This window comes from Castor canadensis, chromosome 9 (genome assembly GCF_047511655.1).
Source record: "Castor canadensis chromosome 9, mCasCan1.hap1v2, whole genome shotgun sequence".
NCBI classification, from domain to species: domain Eukaryota; kingdom Metazoa; phylum Chordata; class Mammalia; order Rodentia; family Castoridae; genus Castor; species Castor canadensis.
Window position 1 is genome coordinate 43916811 of NC_133394.1, and position 17989 is coordinate 43934799.

Below are 17989 nucleotides of genomic sequence, written 5' to 3' on the forward strand. Positions count from 1 at the left end.
TGGGACCAGTTTGCCTTTGGCACACAGAGGCAGGACTGGAGTTGAAAAGCAGAAAGGAAATGCCAGGGAAGTTTCTCCAAAACTATAATATCTGTTTACATTTTTGTGTGGGTGAGAGAAACAAAACCACTTGTTGAGTTAAGAGACACAGTACTGAAAACATATGTCACAAGATGTTACTGTCATAAAAACATTAAGTTTAAGATATTTTGTGGAAGCTGGCATAAGGTGCTTACTCAGGTATACTCTTCGTGTTAGTCATTTGTCAGGGCTACTTGGTGGCAGAGGCTTATAAACAGATTGATAAAGAGGATAGAAAAAGTGGTTGAAGACCAGGCTTTGCAGGACAGTGTTTTACAAACATGTTGCCAGGATTTTTACAGGGATAAATCAATCTCATGACACTCTTGTCTTTTGTATTTTTTTATGCTCTCCTTTGGCCATTTCCATAACATAGTTCAGGAAAAACAAAGGATATGGGTTTCTTTTGAGAACCTTCATAGGGCAATGTATGATGTTGGGAACAAAATGTGTTTGGGAAGTTTGACCTGTGTGGTTCAGTGTTCTTCATGTAGCTCTTCCAAAGGTACACGCATATCTTTCAGTAAAGCAATGCAGAGAAATAAAAATTGGTCCACTAGCAGATGGGGGTCCATTTTTTATTCCATTTCTTATTTTCTGCTTTAATATGAAATGCTTGGTTTTAGTATGAATAAGTTCTAATTATCTGTAGCCCTTGAATATCACATAATCTTTTAAAATGAAGACCAAAAGGAACATCTTGGGTAGTCATCCAGTTCAATCGTCTTCCCTGTGCAAAGTATCAGAAAACACAAGTAAATTTAGTATGTGAGTGTACTTTGCTTGACCTATGCTCCTCTCTGATCATGATTATTTTATCTACCTATCTGCTTGTGGAATTTCACTGTTTAAAGGCTATTCTTCTTTCTGTCCAAATGATATATGGGTATGTTGCACTTTATAAAAAAAAAACTTACCATTTTTCACTACAAAGTTACTTGCATTCTTACAGTAATTGAAATGATTAGGATATCCTTATTATTTATAGCTGTATAACTAATACACAAAAAAAGACAAGTTGATTATGGCTTTTCTCTTTCATAGTTCAGTTTATCATAATTTAATAAAAAACTTCTCCTGGGAAAAATTCGTATCAGGTACATTTTGCTGCACTTTGACATGGTTGAGATAAATTTCTTAAACCATTTGAAATTATTCATATATAAAATGAATACAACCATTCTCTTAAGAAAATGATTGTGAACTTTTTATCACTCCTTTATCTTTAAGCCAATCAAAGCTATAAACTTCAATTTCTGCATGATTACAGTCCTTACCAAGGAAGAAGAACAGAGTCAAGTCCAAAAAATAAGAAATACTTTTGTATAATATAAAGTTTTTAAAATAGTAAAAGTATTAGTTTTGTGTTTTCAAATATTTAAGCTCTACTCTTAGATCATCTCATTGATTTCATAAGTCATTTCTTATTTTTAAGAACATGAGGAAGCTAGAATAAGATATCTTCAATTAAATGTAATCTAAAGTGCAGAAAAATACTTGACTCATTTTTTGATTTAAAAATAACACTGAGGGAAGTTAGTGAAGTCAGAAAGTGATGTTATTATGTATTATATGTGCATCTTATGCTGATAATACTGCCTGGAGTACATAGCATGGATTGGGGAGAAAGAAGACAGTCATCAGAAAATCTAATTAGCTAAAGTCAGGGTAAACTGACCACTGAAATAAGATTAGAAATAAAAGTTTCAATGAAACATTCTTCATAATCCAAAAGGCCAGGGCTTAGACACTGGATTTTGGAAACAAAGTTTTCAAGAGGAGTTGAATGAGAGTTTTTAAAATCTGGAACACTCTGGGAACTGTAATGTCATCTTCCTCTCTGGGATACAAAAGGGGGAATAAGTTTGACTTTGGACATGATAAGTCTGAGGACCACACTATATATTGAGGTGGTGTTTAGACAACTAGAAAAGTAGATCAAGAGCACGTGTTAAAATCAGATGAAATATGGAGTCAAAAGCAGTTATAGGTTATGGAGTCCTTAGGGAAATGGAGAAAGAGGAAGACTTCCCAGGGAAGCTAACAATATGAGTGAAAGCAGACAACTCTGCTCCCCATGCTGCCCCTCTTCTTCTATCCCTATGTTCCCAAAGAAACTAGAAATGAAACTGAGAAAAACCTCTTTTGTGGGGGGGTGGAGAATCTAAATCAGCATGAAATTTGGAAAGTGTTCCACCTGCCTCTTCATCTGTTTTTGATGTTGCTTTTGTTTTTCTACCATTCACCACTATTTGTTACAATATACATTTTCATGTATATTTCTTTATTGTATGACTCCTCCTTTGAATATATAACTCATGAGGTTCAAGATTTATATTGTTCTATCATTGCAGCATCCTCAGCTTTCAAAAATAATTGTTGTGTAAATGAAAGTTCTATTTGACAAAACTTTGAGCAATTTTAGTTACATATAGCATAGGTCTGAGGAAAAGGAAAAGGACAGTGAAAATCTCCTAGAACTTCCTATTCTTTTGCCTTCATGGACATCCTCATAGTGGTGACTACAGATTAGAGGAAGAAGCAGATGTAGCAGAAAATGCAGGTAAGCCACTGGTGAGACCCGTACACAACAGACACATGCAGCCAGGTGAAACCTGACACCTTAGTGGGGTGTCCACCTGAAGAACAGTCAGAGGAATAGAAAACTTACAAGGGCTGCCTTGCAAAGTGTGTTGGTGCCCTAGAAGAAATCAGTGAACAAAAATAATTCTGTATCACAGGGCTTCCTTTTCCAGGGGGCCAGAATGAAACAAGCAGAAATTTTTCACAAGGACAGAGAAAAATTACGAGACCTATCAAAACATACAGGAGTCAGAATCACACACCTAGGTGTAAAAGGTGACATGGCATGTCTAAAACTAAATCCAGTGCCCAATGAAAGAATACTATGTGATCAGGAAAGGTTAAAAATGAGATTAACAAAGTAAGAAAGTGAACAAATGTTCTCACAAATACAGAGAAGGAAGAGAGAGAGAGAGAGAGAGGGAGAGAGAATACATTCAGAAAAAAATACATACAATTGAAGGCAGCATAATGACACCCACCAAACACTGAGAAAGTAGGAGGAGAACGGGGAGGCATGAAAATGTAATGGAGGGAGTACACTTGCTAAGGTACACTGTACTCTTGTTTGGAATTAACACAATGAAATCTCATCAGTTTATTAATGTATGTTAATTCAAAAAATATCTGCCACAGATGGGAGGAGTGGATTCAGTCTTTGTTCCAAAAACCCATAGAACTTTAGTCTCTAAAATAAAAAAGTCCCTGGTTTTGGGATAAGTGTAATACTGGCTTCATAAAATGTGTTTGGCAGTTTTCCTTCCCTTTCTATTTCATGGAACAGTTTAAGGAGGATTGGTATCAGTTCTTCTTTAAAGGTCTGATAGAATTCAGCAGAGAATCCATCAGGCCCTGGACTTTTCTTTTTGGGGAGACTCTTTTTTTTTTTTAGTTTTCAAGTAAGTGACTTTTATTTTCCTCTGACATTTCACAATTGATTTCTTTTTTTTTTCATTTTTCTTTTATTATTCATATGTGCATACAAGGCTTGGTTCATTTCTCCCCCCTGCCCCCACTCCCTCCCTTACCACCCACTCCTCCCCCTCCCTCTCCCCCCCTCAATACCCAGCAGAAACTATTTTGCCCTTATTTCTAATTTTGTTGTAGAAAGAGTATAAGCAATAATAGGAAGGAACAAGGGTTTTTGCTGGTTGAGATAAGGATAGCTATACAGGGCATTGACTCACATTGATTTCCTGTGCGTGGGTGTTACCTTCTAGGTTAATTCTTTTTGATCTAACCTTTTCTCTAGTACCTGTTCCCCTTTTCCTATTGGCCTCAGTTGCTTTAAGGTATCTGCTTTAGTTTCTCTGCGTTAAGGGCAACAAATGCTAGCTAGTTTTTTGGGGAGACTCTTGATTGCTGCTTCAATTTCATTTTGTGTTATAGATATATTCAGGTGATTAATTTCCTCTTGGTTCAGTTTTGGATGATCATATGTATCTAGAAATCTCTCCATTTCTTTAAGATTTTCAAATTTATTTGAATATAGGTTCTCGAAGTAGTCTCTGATGATTTCCTGGATTTCCATGGTGTTTGTTGTTATCTCCCCTTTTGCATTCCTGATTCTACTAATTTGGGTTTTTCCTCTCCTCATTTTAGTCAGGTTTGCCAGGGGTCTATCGATCTTGTTTATTTTTTCAAAGAACAAACCTTTTGTTTCATTAATTCTTTGTATGGATTTTTTGGTTTCTATTTCGTTGATTTCAGCTCTTATTTTTATTGTTTCTCTCCTTCTAATTGTTTTGGGATTTGCTTGTTCTTGTTTTTCTAGGAGTTTGAGATGTATCATTAGGCCATTGATTTGGGATCTTTCAGTCTTTTTAATATATGCACTCATGGCTATAAACTTTCCTCTCAGGACTGCCTTTGCTGTGTCCCATAGGTTCTGGTAGGTTGTGTTTTCATTTTTATTGACTTCCAGGAACTTTTTAATTTCCTCTTATATTTCATCAATGATCCACTGTTCATTAAGTAGTGAGTTATTTAGTTTCCAGCTGTTTGCATGTTTTTTGTCTTTACTTTTGTTGTTGAGTTCTACTTTTACTGCATTGTGATCAGATAGTATGCACGGTATAATTTCTATTTTCTTATATTTGCTGAGGCTTGCTTTGTGCCCTAGGATATGAAGCCAGTATTACACTTATCCCAAAACCAGGCAAAGACATCTCCAAAAAGGAGAACTATAGGCCAATCTCCTTAATGAACATTGATGTAAAAATCCTCAACAAAATAATGGCAAACTGAATTCAACAACACATCAAAAAGATTATTCACCACAACCAAGTAGCCTTCATCCCAGGAATGCAGGGGTCGTTCAACATATGAAAATCAATAAACGTAATAAACCCCATTAACAGAAGCAAAGACAAAAACCACTTGATCATCTCAATAGATGCAGAAAAAGCCTTTGATAAGATCCAACATCATTTCATGATAAAAGCTCTAAGAAAACTAGGAATAGAAGGAAAGTTCCTCAACATTATAAAAGCTATATATGACAAACCTACAGCCAGCATTATACTTAATGGAGAAAAATTAAAACCATTCCCTCTAAAATCAGGAACCAGACAAGGATGCCCACTATCTCCACTCCTATTCAACATAGTACTGGAATTCCTAGCCAGAGCAATTAGGCAAGAAGAAGGAATAAAAGGAATACAAATAGGTAAAGAAACTGTCAAAATATCCCTATTTGCAGACGACATGATCCTATACCTTAAAGACCCAAAAAACTCTACTCAGAAGCTTCTAGACATCATCAATAGCTATAGCAAGGTAGCAGGATATAAAATCAACATAGAAAAATCATTAGCATTTCTATACACTAACAATGAACAAACTGAAAAAGAATGCATGAAAACAATTCCATTTACAATAGCCTCAAAAAAAATCAAATACCTAGGTGTAAACCTAACAAAAGATGTGAATGACCTCTACAAAGAAAACTATAAACTTCTGAAGAAAGAGATTGAGGAAGACTATGGAAAGTGGAGAGATCTCCCATGCTCATGGATTGGTAGAATCAACATAGTAAAAATGTCGATACTCCCAAAAGTAATCTACATGTTTAATGCAATTCCCATCAAAATTCCAATGACATTCATTAAAGAGATTGAAAAATCTACTGTGAAATTTATATGGAAACACAAGAGGTCATGAATAGCCAAGGCAATACTCAGTCAAAAGAACAATGCTGGAGGTATCACGATACCTGACTTCAAACTATATTACAAAGCAATAATGATAAAAACAGCATGGTACTGGCACAAAAACAGACATGAAGACCCGTGGAACAGAATAGAGGACCCAGATATGAAGCCACACAACTATAACCAACTTGTCTTTGACAAAGGAGCTAAAAATATACGATGGAGAAATAGCAGCCTCTTTAACAAAAACTGCTGGGAAAACTGGTTAGCAGTCTGCAAAAAACTGAAACTAGATCCATGTATATCACCCTATACCAAAATTAACTCAAAATAGATCAAGGATCTTAATATCAGACCCCAAACTCTAAAGTTGATACAGGAAAGAGTAGGAAATACTCTGGAGTTAGTAGGTATAGGTAAGAACTTTCTCAACAGAACCCCAGCAGCACAGCAATTAAGAGATAGCATAGATAAATGGGACCTCATAAAACTAAAAAGCTTCTGTTCATCAAAAGAAATGGTCTCTAAACTGAAGAGAACACCCACAGAGTGGGAGAAAATATTTGCCAGCTACACATCAGACAAGGGACTGATAACCAGAATATATAGGGAACTTAAAAAACTAAATTCTCCCAAAACTAATGAACCAATAAAGAAATGGGCAAGTGAACTAAACAGAACTTTCTCAAAAGAAGAAATTCAAATGGCCAAAAAACACATGAAAAAATGCTCACCATCTCTAGCAACAAAGGAAATGCAAATTAAAACCACACTAAGATTCCACCTCATCCCTGTTAGAATAGCCATCATTAGCAACACCACCAACAACAGGTGTTGGCGAGGATGCAGGGAAATAGGAACCCTCTTACACTGTTGGTGGGAATGTAAACTAGTACAACCACTCTGGAAAAAAATTTGGAGGCTACTTAAAAAGCTAAACATTTATCTACCATTTGATCCAGCAATAGCACTCTTGGGGATATACCCAAAAGACTGTGACACAGGTTACTCCAGAGGCACCTGCACACCCATGTTTATTGCAGCACTATTCACAATAGCCAAGTTATGGAAACAGCCAAGATGCCCCACCACTGACGAATGGATTAAGAAAATGTGGTATCTATACACAATGGAATTTTATGCAGCCATGAAGAAAAACAAAATGTTATCATTCGCTGGTAAATGGATGGAATTGGAGAACATCATTCTGAGTGAGGTTAGCCTGGCTCAAAAGACCAAAAATCGTATGTTCTCCCTCATATGCGGACATTAGATCAAGGGCAAACACAACAAGGGGACTGGACTTTGATCACATGATAAAAGCGAGAGCACACAAGGAAGGGGTGAGGATAGGTAAGACACCTAAAAAATTAGCTAGCATTTGTTGCCCTTAAAGCAGAGAAACTAAAGCAGATACCTTAAAAACAACTGAGGCCAACAAGAAAAGGGGACCAGCAACTAGAGAAAAGGTTACATCAAAAAGAATTAACCTAGAAGGTAACACACACACACACACACAGGAAATCAATGTGAGTCAACTCCCTGTATAGCTATCCTTATCTCAGCTGGCAAAAACCCTTGTTCCTTCCTATTATTGCTTATACTCTCTCTTCAACAAAATTAGAGATAAGGGCAAAATAGTTTCTGCTGGGTATTGAGGGGGTAGGGAAGAGAGGGAGGGGGTGGTATGGGTGGTAAGGGAGGGGGTGGGGACAGGAGGGAGGAATGACCCAAGCCTTGTATGCACATATGAATAATAAAACAATAAAAATAAGAATAAAAATAAAATTAAAAAAAAAGTCCCAAGGAAAGAAAATATAATATACATATAATGGGAATTCAAAAAAGAAATGAACTTTTAAAGAAAGAGCTAAAACATATGGTTAATGAGTATTTCAAGAATAACAAAAAAGGAAAGAAAAAGGAAAGGAGGAGAGACAAAACATAAGCACCATTTAAATAAATAATAATTTCCTCAACATGAGCCTGTCTACAGAGTAAAACATGGAAATGTTATTTTTTACTGTTTGTAAGCAATGAAAATAGAATTTTTTTCTTGTAACATAAACCACTATGTTGAAAAATTATTCAGGCATACTACAGTTCCTTGCATTATAAATTAAAATAAAAAGTTAGTATGGGGGTGGGTGTTCAAGGACTATACAAGCAACAGTAAAATCATCAAAATAGAGTGAGTTTTAAAAAATAGTGTGTGATTATAAAGACTTCTAATAACAAAAGTAATTGTTGAAAGCAAACTAGAATTTAATTATAACAAGCAGGACAAAAATTCTAAATTATACAGATGACATTGAGAAATGTGTGGGAAGAAGTCAGTGTGGAAAGATAAAGCAAGTTAAATTTTCACCTCTCAGCGGTTTTTTGGATTCTATTTTCCTTTTAACAATTATACCAGAGAAAAGTATCTTTTATAAGCTGAACAAACCTACTAGTAGAATAAAAGTGAACTTTTAACTTTCAAATCTTCAGAACACAGAAATGTATTATATATCACGAAAAGAAAGACATTTTTAGAAAGACATATAAATTTGGCAAAAGAAAAGAACAGAAAAGAAAGCAGACAGACTGGCTAATATATTACCTGTGTTGTTTCAGAGACATGGTGGCATGGTAACATAAAGCCTGGGGAGTGGGTTTAGTCAACCAGCAACTCAAGGAAGTCCTCTGTGGCCACAGGCCTATTGAAGGGGGACCAGAACACCTTGGGAAAGACACAGTAATTTCACAGTTAGTATACAGTAGGGCCCCCCCTCCACCATGCCTCTGTGGTTTTGGAATCAGTATCTATTGATATCTAAATTAAGTATATCAATTGATTTATCAATTTTATTCTAATTAGAACCCTATGTCTCACCCTGTACAAAAATTAACACAAATGGATCAAATATTTTAATGTAAGAGCTATAGGGAAAACACTTGAAGATAGAGGTCTAGGCAATGACTTTCTGAATAGGTCTCCAATTGCCCAGGAAATAGGAGCAACAATTGACAGCTGGACTTGCATCATATTTAAAAGCTTCTGTACATCAAAGGAAACAATTACCAGAATCAAGAGACAATTTACAAAATGGAAGAAAATTTTTGCAAGCTGTTCATCAGATAGAGAATTAATATCCAAAATATATACAGGCAAACTAATTAAAACTAAAATAAGAACTAGCATTTGAGCCTGCTATTCCACTCTTGGGGATATATCTGAAGGAATGTAAGACAACATGCAGTAGGGATACCTATACACCCATGTTTACTTAAGCAATATTCACAACAGCCAATAAATGGACTCAGCCTAGGAAGAAAATGGAGTATTACTGGCCACAAATGAAATTATGTAATTTGCAGGAAAATGGATGGCACTGTAGACCATCATGTTTAGTGAGATAAGCTAAGCTCGGTAAGATAAGTATCAATTTTTTCTCTCATATGCAGACTCTAGAATTAAAATAATGATAATAATAATAATATGACATGATTATAAAAGAAGAACTGTTTGGGGGGAACCAGTGGGAGGTTGAAGAGGGGAAAGGAGAGGGCAATGGAGGGTAAATATGATAACGAAACCCTAAACTGTTAAAAGGAGGGGTGAAGGGAGGGAGGGAAAGAAGGAGTAATAGAACAAGTGAATTTGATCAAAGTGCATTATATGTATGCTTGGAGATATCACAGTGAAACCCCCTTGCATAATTAACTTATGCTAATAAAAAGAAAGAAAAGGTATTCATTGCATTGTTGATTTTAAAACACAAATCTAAAGAGGAATGATAAATACAAACATAGAACTGCTATATGTTAGTTAAAATAAAACAATATTAACAAAGCAAATAAAAACAACAATAACCAGCAAGTTCTGAGATATTATTACATCAAGAAAATAATTATTACCTTAGGAAAGTATAAAGCCAGGCACAGTAGATCACACCTATAATCCTAGGTACTTAGAAGGCAAAGATCAGGAGAATCCTGGTTTGAGGCCAGCAGGGCCAAAAGTTTTCAAGGCTCTATCTTAACCATTAAAAAGCTGGGAGTCATCCCACCTATGTATGAAGTGTGTGTAAGATGATCTTGGTCCAGGAGGGCTTGAGCATAAAGCAAGACTCTATCATCAAAATAACTAAAGCAAAGAGGGTTGAGGGTGTGGCTCAGGTGGTGAAGCCCCTGACTAGCAAGCACAAGGTCCTGAGTTCAACCCAGTTCTGTCAATAAGTAAATAAATAATAAGATGCCAAACTATATATACTGATTGTCTCAATTATAACAGAACCATCTAGGCTTACTTTGTTCCATCTCTCTCATACAACATACTCACACACACATTTACAAATATACATGTGTGTAGATATGTAAACATGTATTCAGATATATTTTTCTATAGACTTTTATATGTATGCGTTTGTAGAGCCATAAAGGTACGTGTGCATTTATATAGGAGTATATGATAGTTGACTATAGTATAAATACATATAGTCTGCAAGATTTTGAACCAGGCTATTAACAGTAGTTGCCTCTTTGGAGAAGGGTATGTTAGGTGGGGTTGGGAGTGAATTTAACTTTTTCTTCCATATATTTTGGTATTATTTAAACTTTGTACTATGACCTACTAACTGGAGAAATGAAAAAAGACAACTTCTTGCCAACTAGATTAACATAAATTAAAGAAAAATTGATTATTAAAGTCTGTAAGAACTTCGGATAATATCTTAAGATGTCTCTGAGCTGTGCTGAGCCCGACACGGGGAGAAGGAATGGTGGGGTGGGGTCAGAGACAGGATAAGGCTAGAGGATTGGGTAAAGATGCTGCTAACATGTTTTGAACATTAAATTAGTGGGTTTTTTTTTAATTCAAAGGTTAAGTGGTCTGTTTTCCAGGCCAAGAAAATGTTAGTATTTTGTTTCAATTAAATATCTGCATCCCAAACAACTTTAAATAATTATCCATGTTCAAACATTCAAAAATCTTAGGTGCAACCATGTCTCTGAGAAGTGATAGCCCATAATGAGAAGAGATAGACCATAATGACAGATCGGTGAGAACATTTCTTCTAACAGGATCTATGAAAACAAAGCTTAGAATTCATGTTTTGATCATCCCACTTTCTTATGTTTTCCAGATGCAAAGTAATGTTAGGATGAGAATTATTCATGCCTGGAAATAGTCCAATGAAGTATTACATAAGGTGAAATTTAAATGTATTAGTGTTACCACGCTTTGTTAAAAACTGGAAGATATGGCAATGCGTTTTTAAAATTATTATGTTTTTCTTATAAAAATTTAATGAAAGCATTGAAAATTTAGAAAATTAAGAAAATAGGGAATGTTAATTGCTTTCTAAATAAAGAGCTGGTCTCATATAACTTTTAAATGGCTTGCAGAAACATAGCATCACTTGCATGTGTTCTGATAAGTTTTTTTTTAAACATATGAATGTATAGTTCATGTAATTATAATAATTGTATACAGAGTTGTTTTCTATTACATACTGCAATAGAGTTATGCTTTTATTCAATAAATATTAGTTGGCACTTTGTACTAGTTATACATTGACAAGCAAATCTGTGAGGAATTCCCAGTTTCACAGTAAAATAGCTTAGCAAACCATTGAAATGCAGTGTGCTTGTTAGTATGGCAGAATGTGTGCAAGCACATATGGAAGTACACATAAGAAATGCCTTCTCCACGTTAGGGGTCAGGGTAGGGATCTCAAGGGAGAATGTGGCACTTAAGCTGAGAAGAAGAGGTCAAGTGAGAGGCGGGTTAATGGAAGGTGAAGAGTGTTACAGGAAGGAGGGATGCTGTGTGCAAAGAGCCTGGGGCTAGAGGGGAGAGAACATAACATATTCAGAAAGCTGGAAGGAAGTAATATGAAAATACTAGAGTTAAGAGGGTTCTGCAGAGTCTTAAGTATCTGAAGGTATAATGTATACCAACATGGGCAACACTGAAAAAACAATGTATGTTAAAAATTCTTGAAAATGAATGGTGTAATGGGATAAGAGGAATAAAGTTCAGATGGCATATCCTTGAAAAATAACAGCAATAGATGAAAAGTGATGCGTTGAGTAACTTGTGTTGGAATTATAGCGAGAGGAGCAAGAAGAGGACAGCAGAAAGAAAATTAGCAGAATGAAACTAAAGTAGTGAGTGAGCTGGATATTGACAGCTAGAAGCACAGTCAGTTCTGATGGCTAAAGATGGGGGGCAGGGGAAATAGGCAGTAACAGGTCACCTGATCACAGATTTTAGGAAGAATTTAAAGGCTGAAACCACATCTTCCTATTCTCTTTGCTTCTTACTCTTTAGCATTCTTGACTGGGTACTTTGGAGCCTTCTGAAGCATGTAGTTCATTAAATGAATATTCCCTGTTTTCTCTGTCCTGCTCTGATATTGTTGGCTAGGCTTCTGACCACTCTCTTATTATCTCCTTGTCCCTAGTCATCTTAAACATAAGGACTTGGTAATGTTTGGTCTTCGATCTACTATCCTTCTAGCCTGTGTTTCCTTGGCAATCTCATCTATGAGCCAAAAAGCTTCCAAAACATGTCTAAACCAGACCATCCTCCTAAATTTCAAAACCATTTTAAAGCTGTTATAGGATATTTAATTTGTATTTTCCAGCATACATTCCTCCACCACAACCTTACAATAACTAAATTATTTACACCTCTAGTCAAACTTGCTCCTTCTCATGTGTTCCTCATTTTGGAGTCTAAGCCTGCAGACTAGTAATCTATGCAATTATCCTATCAAGCCAGGAGACCTGTCTTTTGTCTTTTCCTGTCTTCTTCAGTTATCACTCCCTCCACCCACACACATTTAATCAGTTGCAAAACCTACCCCTTTTATTTCTTGACTATCTCTCAGATGTGTGGTCACCATCCAGAACCCGTGCCATCCACCTCTGACTTTCTTGTTGGTTCCTTAGTTTAGGTTCTCATTATTTCTGGTCTATGCTCATGGGACCTCACTTGCTTCTTCCTTATATGCTTTTCAGATTAACGTCTTCTTTCCCATATATGACAACATTTGACCAAAAGGAACAATCTGTGGTGATTTCTCTAAAGTTGCCTGCACAACCTGTCACTACTTGCTGTGTTCCCTTTCTCTAGAAGTGATCATTATCCTTTCCCTTGATTGACTGAACCTTTCATGCTTTCTACCTTCAGTTTAAGACACGTTCTCTCCTCTTCAGTCCAACAACACTGAATTGTGTATCCTAACTATATACCTCAAAATCAGTACTCAGGGGGGGATGAAACTCAGCAGTACAGTATGTGCTTGTCCTGTGCAAGGCCCTGGGTTTGATTCCCAGCACCACAAAAAACCAAAAACCAGCACTGAGCTAAGGCAGTTACATTGATGTCTGTGAGGACAGTATTATTATCACCTTTATTTCAAGCTGAAGCTGAACTACAGAAATCCAAAGTCAAAAAGTTAATATGTAGCAGAGTGTTGATTGAAACCTTAGTGAGTTCACATCCTTGTCATAAAACAGATGTGCGGAAGCAGAACACTGTTTTAAACTAAATTAAGTATGCTCCTGAATCCCCATTTCTGCTAAGCAGTAGAAAAGAACAAAATAAACTAAATGAGACAAATAAACCAATAAAACTTCCAAGTGAAAGATGCCAAAAATCATCTTAATCTCTTTCCCTCCACTAACACACAGGTCCTGATACAGCCACATCGTGGGTTCCAAAGAGTTAAAGACCCCTTCCAGCCATTCTGAACTTCGATGAGTACGTGGAGGACAACAGGCCCATTGAGGACAGTGTCATAAGTGGAGGACAAGACACACTACGAATAATACCAATAGTTCATATTGTATTCTTGAAGCAATCCTCAGTCCACTACCTGCTACTCTGTACCATGCATCACAGTATGCTGTATAAAAATGAAAATGGTGAGAATGAAGAAGGAAATGGAACCATATATAGTGAAGATGTCAATGGCATTGCTCTCTTAGGATCCGATGACAAGGAGAAATGTAATAAAGGAACAGAGAGAAGAATGTGAAATTGCAAGGCGGGGGGCGGGGAGAGAGAGAGAGAGAGAGAGAGAAAGAAGAAATGCGACTAACTGGGAATAGGAAGGGGAGGCTGAAGGAGGTATAGGAGAGGATAATAGGGAGGAGTAAATATGACCAAAGTATATTATGAAAATGTCACAATGAAACCCATTATTTGTACAATTAATATACACTAATTAAATTTAAAAATAAAGGCTCCAAACCTGGACTTGTTCCAGATTCACCTGGATATGATACCCTGGAAGGACAAGTCAGGAAACAAAAGGTTCATAGAATATGTCAGAGCATTCAAAGACACAGCTTAGTCTGGGTTCTTCCAACCTGGTAACAAGAATCTTCAAAAATAGCATAGAGTTGAACATGACAAATCTGAACAATTGGTGGAGGAGCAGATAATTTCTTTTGAGGACTGTGGCCAGTCAATGAATAACACTGCTTTTAGGATCAAAACCCAAAGAGAATCAGAATCTTGTCTACAAAAGATTAATTATTGCCAGTTTACACAGGGACTGACAGTAACCAAGTAACTAGTTCTATTTTCCTTCAATATCCTGACTTTCAGAGTTTCTCTCTGCTGTGCCTCCCCCAACTCCTGTTTTCCTGGCTTCTCGTGGATGACAAGAGAAGACTTTGGAGGTATCCCTGCACTGGGAATAGGCCATTTTCTGGCTACGGCGTTATCTTCTAGCAGTCCTCAAGCCATGGCTCTGGGGCCAGCATTGAGTCCCTGTGGGGTCTATATAACTCATTCTCTATTCTGGTCAAAGGGCACAGTCTGGTCTTTTCCTGCTCATCCAACCTTGTCATGGCTTTTTCTGCCCCTGACAATCTGAGTTATCTTTACCCTTCTCCGATCCTGTGTTCCAAGGTGTAAACTCCTCTGATATCAGATTTCAGAGTGTGCTGGTTCATTTTCCTTCCCAATACCCTGCATCTCCTCTTTAATTTCCAGCTACTCCAATGCATTTGGAGATGTGTTAAGGTCTCGATTCGTACCCATGGTGAGCATCTATTGTATGTGGCAGTTGATTCAAGTCACTTTTGAACAATCCTTGGCATCTTATTTATAGTTTCTCCAAATTACAGGTGATGAAGGATATCACGAGTGGTTTATCACTGAGGTGTAATACTTTATAGGCTACTAGTTTGGAATTTGAAATCTGAAAGTCATCTTGACATTTTCCTTAATGTATTTACTATTTTCTTAGTCAGTCTCAAGTTGAATTCTACTTTCATTTCCCCCTTCTTTTCTTACCACTGGGAAAAAAGGACCAATAATTGAATAAAAGAAACACTTAGCTAATAAGAGTCCTTTTCAAGTAGATGTCATCTTCTAATGGAGAATTATTGCACTGTATATTATCGTAGCTACAGCAGAACCAGGTTGAGGAGAAAAATGACTTGAAGGGTTTTTATTCTACATGTATGTTTCCCTAGAAATAGAAAATATCAAGTCAGCAAGGGTGTTACTCTGTAGTTAATAGAAAAAGTAAGAAGGAAGGTAAGCCATTTAATACAGTTAGAAAAAATTCCTATTGAGGCAATATTCCACATGCCATCACTGAAATATTAGTCTGATAAGGAGTCTACAAAAATATTATTTGATTAAATTGACTACAAATCTAAAAAAATTCCTTCAAATTTGTTAATTTTTTTTGAGGTACTAGGGATTAAACTGAGGGCTTTGTGAGTGCTAGGTAAGTGCTCTATCACTGAGCTATACCCTCAGCCTTAATAACATTTTTTCTGATTAAATAAAAGTAATACTTTCCCCTTGTAGTAAATTTTAAGAATTTCAGAAGAACTACCATCAATATATTAATATTAAAACTGGCATTTAAATGTTTAAATAAACTGGATTAAGAGTCAAATGGCTAAATACAGCTAGTTTGTTACTGTTTTCAATTTTGTAGGCAAAGGTATTCTAGGAGTAGTAGATTTGCAGTAGCTCTTCACTGGCAAATATCTTCTTGCAGGGAGCAATTTTTTTCAGAATTCAATAGATATATGTTATATAATCTGTTGTAAACTGCTTAGCACAGAGGTACAGGTGATATAGATATTTCCTCATTTCCCCATTCATCTCTTATGAAAAATCTGTTTGTGAGGGTTGATAAAATGAGCCAATGTCTCCAAGGACATAGGGAGTGATAGAGTTGGGTACAGAGTAGAACAGAGATTCCTAGGATAAAGTCACTGCCACACTGGGAATCAGAAGTTCAACCTGACCTAAGAAAGGATCTTTTATTTTCCCAGACTTCTCTGAATGTGATTTCCATTGCCTGTGGTAACCAAAGTGTGGTCTGGCTGCAGCATGCTTGGGTTAGAATCCTGAATCCACTACTCACTCTATGACTTTGGCCAAGTAAATGTTCTATTTGGTCAATTACTCAGTTTCCACATCTGGAAAATGTAGAAAATATGACATTATGAATCTGTACGTTGAATTTTGTGTGAACCTAATGAAAAAATATCTGTGCTGTGGTTTAGCCCTCTATATCCTACAAAGTAAGTGCACTCTAAACATTAGTTATTATTAAGCCTAAATAGTTTGCTCCTCACCAGCTATTTGTATAAAAACTATTCATACATGTTCTATGTAGTTTGCTGCTTTCAAGCCCAATTGAGTCTCAGTAGATACCCACTCAGAGTCATAATGTAGATTATGAAAAATGTTTTTTTCCTAACTGAAGTATTTGCTAGCCAGAGTTTTATTACTTTGAAGAGCAATAAACACTAAGTAAGCCCATCACTTACCCAGCTGTGTGAGCCTTCCTTACCCTCTGTAAAGGTCTCATCTGTAGCGTTAAGTAAGAATGTTCCCTTTTCTTCTTCCTTTCTTCAAACTGCCTGCATAAAGGGAGACTGGAGTTCTGTTGTTTTGAATTTAACAAATGAAAAGGGAATCTTTCTAATTTTTTTATCCAGTGGATCATAAGTCTTAGGTATACAGTGATGTATAGCATATCTTCGCATACGACTCACATTAACTTCAAAGAGAACGACACACAATGGCACACGAAGTGGTAAGCAACATTTGCAGGACATAATGAAGTATTATCTGAAGCAGCACTGAAGCAGATGTCATTGGAGAGGAAACAGTAGCAGCATACCAAGTGAGTGAGCAGCCAGAGGCAGGCCTGGGTCACTCACTCAGCCTTAACAAGATCATGCTGACAGCCAACCAGAGAGACAGAGCTGGCGCTGGTGGTGATGGTGGTGTGTGTGTAGGAGGAGGTGTTGCATGTTGGAAGCTTTGGAGTCACTGTTGCTAAGGAAAGGCCAGCTTACAACATGGACTTGGCAGAGACTGCTGTACATTCATAAATCTTCATAGTTTCAAGGAGCTGGGGACATTGAGAAATGACCAAAACCCACATGGTCATGAAATGTAACAAGACCCCATGAAGGCAAGTGGGATCCCACCAGACAGGCCAGGCCACCCCTTCTAGTTTGGGTATTTTTCTCCAACTCCTAATAGAGGTGTGCCATCCTCAAATTCTGTTTACCTGTGTGGACATGAGATTAGAATCCCAGGCTCATTTTTGAATTGAAAATGATGAAAGAAAGCTTTGGCAACAATGAAATTCAACTCTAATTCGTTTCCATTGCCTCCTAAAAAATATTAAGGCTTTATATCCTGGGAATTGATTAGAAGGAGAAAAAGAGGGTCCTTGATGAGGAGGGTTAAAGGTCTAGTTTCTCAAATATCATTCTATGGAAATATCTTCTGTTACAAAGGAGTCCCTGCTGCAGCTTTCTGGCTCAGCCTTCTGATGGGAAATGCAAAGGATTATCACCTGAGCTGAGTAAAAAGAGTAGTAACTCTTCAGACAAAGGGACAAGGGAGGGGTAAAAAGATTAACACTCATTGTTTTTAAGTCACCCTTGGTCTCCTTTGTGACTGCAATACTTAACTTTCAGTAGAGCAAAAAACAAGGTGTAGCAGGAAAATACAACTTCAGAGTACAATGTACATTTTATTGTCCACTACACAGTGTTCTCTGGAGTGGTGAATATAGAAGTTGTGGCACAGGATTAGCCACTGCCCACTTCCTTTGCTGATGAGTTGTTAAAGAATCTGATTAATGGAGAAAATATGGTTTTGGCATAACAATCAAGATGGGCTC

General features: G+C 36.7%; 1 long non-coding RNA gene across 1 annotated transcript; it reads right to left on the reverse strand.

Annotated features, from left to right (window-relative positions):
• Nucleotides 1–427: 427 nt before the first annotated feature.
• Nucleotides 428–14678, reverse strand: LOC141410732 (uncharacterized). Its single transcript, XR_012435520.1, has 3 exons — nt 14063–14678; nt 8419–8538; nt 428–811 (listed from the first exon to the last, which is right to left on the reverse strand). It is a non-coding gene; the product is annotated as an uncharacterized lncRNA (long non-coding RNA).
• Between the last annotated feature and the right edge of the window lie 3311 nt (nt 14679–17989).